Here is a 2,862-nt window from a genome sequence, read left to right on the forward strand (position 1 = left end):
TGTCTTTGTAAACAGGTCGCAAGATTATCCAAGGTGTCTACCCTAACCACTTCTATTAAACCCTTCTTAGCACAGTCACAAATAAAATGATGCCTAACATCTATGTGCTTAGTGCGTGAGTGATTAACTGGATTGTTAGTTATGGAAATGGTAGAGTTGTTATCGACAAGAATAGGAGTTCGAGTAAAATTCAAACCGTAGTCCCTCATTTGCTGCTGAATCCACAAGACCTGAGCACAACAGCTTGATGCAGCAATGTACTCGGCCTCGCACGTGGATAGAGAAACGGCAACTTGCTTTTTGCATTGCCAAGAGACAAGACGATTCCCAAGAAGTTGTGCGCCGCCAGAGGTTGACTTTCTGTTCATCGGGCATCCTCCGAAGTCTGCGTCAGCATACGCCATCAAATCCAGACCACCTTCAGCTGGATACCACATTCCAAGCTTAGGCGTCCCTTTCAGATATCTGAAGATACGCTTGACCGCTTTCAACTGAGACTCCTTCGGAGTTGATTGGAACCTAGCACACAAACAAACAGAAAACATAATATCTGGTCGTGAAGCAGTAACATACATTAGCGAACCTATCATTGCTCGATATAGAGTCAGGTCCACTTCAGGATCTTTCTCCTTATCAGGTGAAAGCTTGTGATTTGTTGGGAGAGGCGTGTCATAGGGTAAGCTATCTTCCAATCCAAATCTTTTGAGAATCTCGTGTACAGACTTTGTCTGATGAACGTACGTCCCATTTTTTTCTTGAATCACTTGAAGACCTAGAAAGAAGGATAACTCGCCCATCGTGCTCATTTCAAATTTTGACTTCATCACCGCTTCGAACTCACGACACAATTCTTCATATGAAGAACCAAAAATTATGTCATCAACGTAAATTTGCACGATCAGAAAATCTCCCCCTTTCTTCAAAATGAACAGTGTGGAGTCAATCGCACCACACGAGAACCCATGCTCTAATAGATGCTTTGACAAAGTCTCGTACCATGCCCGAGGAGCCTGATGGAGACCGTAGAGGGCCTTGTCCAACAGATAGACTTTGCTGTATGATCCTGGAGCTTCGAAACCCGGTGGTTGGGATACATACACAGTTTCATGCAATTTCCCGTAAAGGCACGCGCTTTTCACATCCAACTGATAGACTTTGAAACGCATGTGTGCAGTAAAAGCTAGAAACAAACGAATAGCTTCCAGTCTTGCCACCGGTGCATAAACTTCTTTATAATCAATCCCTTCCTCTTGATTGAAGCCTTGAACAACCAACCGTGCTTTGTTTCTGAAGACGACACCCTTATCGTCTTTCTTGCAATTGAAAACCCATTTCGTGTTGATTGCATGTTGGCCCTTTGGAAGATCGACCAAATTCCACACCTTTAACTTGTCGAACTGAGCTAACTCTTCTTGCATCGCCTCACACCAAGAATTATCCTTCAGAGCCATTTGATAGTTCTTCGGCTCTATTTGAGAGATAAAACATTCATGCAGGCTAAGATTGTAGATTTCTTCTTTCTTGATAGCAGAGAACAGACACTGCATCTCTGAAATACTCCTTCGCGTTTGCACTCCCGCATTTGGATTCCCAATAATATTATCAACAGGATGATGATTATTTGTTCTAAACTGGAATTCCCGGAGCTTGAAGATTGTTTCCCAAATTCGATTGAATCTCCCCCTCAGCATTTGCATTACTACTAGAAACTTGATCATTTCCAGAAGATGCATTAACATTTGGATATGCTGAAAAGTCAACGTAAAGATCACCACTTGTAGTTTGAGCAGCTGCATTGGGGATCTGCTCAGCAACAACTTCATTTACGATCGAAGAATCAGCGACTGGAACATTCGAAGACACATTAGTAGGATTACTTACTCTCCAGCTCGCATCCACTTCATCTTTGTTCACAAGATGTGTGTATACAACCTCCGAATCTTCTTCTGAAACATCAGGAAGATCAAACGAATCAAATAAATTATCATAATCATAACCGCTTTTGGGACCGAATTAGGACGGTGGAGGATCGTAACTCAAAGGAGTTATATCAAACACGATCTCCACTGTTCGCTTCTTGATGTTATAAACGCGTTTTTTTGGAGTTCCATTGGCATATCCCAAAAAGAACCCAACATCACCAACTTCCCCCATTTTAGGAGTATCCTTGGTGCGTTTAATAACACACTTGATCCCAAAAGGTTGAAAACCAGATAGGTTCGGTTTCCTGTTTTCAAGCAATTCATAACACGTTTTATCTTCTCTTTTGACCGTAAGCACATGATTTAACACATAACATGCAGTGTTTACCGCCTCGGCCCAGAAGAAAATTGGAAATTTTGATTCAGAAAGCATAGTGCGGGTCGCCTCAATCACGGTACGATTCTTCCATTCTGCAACTCCATTCTGTTGAGGAACATATGGAGCGCTGAACTGATGAACTATTCCCATTTCCCGACATAACTCATCCATATAATGATTTTTAAACTCAGTGCCGTTGTCACTTCGGATTTTCTTAATTGGAAGTGAATAATTTTTCTCAAGTTGTTTGAATAAGTCTCTTAAAATACCAGCAGTTTGGTCCTTTGTTTTTAAGAAAAATACCCACGAGTATCGTGAGAAATCGTCAGTGACAACAAGGCAATAAGACATCCCACCAAAGCTAGCAACATGGATCAGGCCGAAAAGATCCATGTGAAGCAATTCAAGTGGTTTTTGGATTGAGTTAATAGTTTTCGGTTTGTGAGGCTTTCGCTTGATTTTTCCTTTTTCACATGATTCACATTTGTTGTGCATATTGAAACTACGTAAAGGAACCCCCAACACTAAGTTGTTTTTCACTAAGTGGTTCATTTTTCGCAG

Source organism: Helianthus annuus, chromosome 4 (genome assembly GCF_002127325.2).
Source record: "Helianthus annuus cultivar XRQ/B chromosome 4, HanXRQr2.0-SUNRISE, whole genome shotgun sequence".
In the NCBI taxonomy this organism is placed as follows: domain Eukaryota; kingdom Viridiplantae; phylum Streptophyta; class Magnoliopsida; order Asterales; family Asteraceae; genus Helianthus; species Helianthus annuus.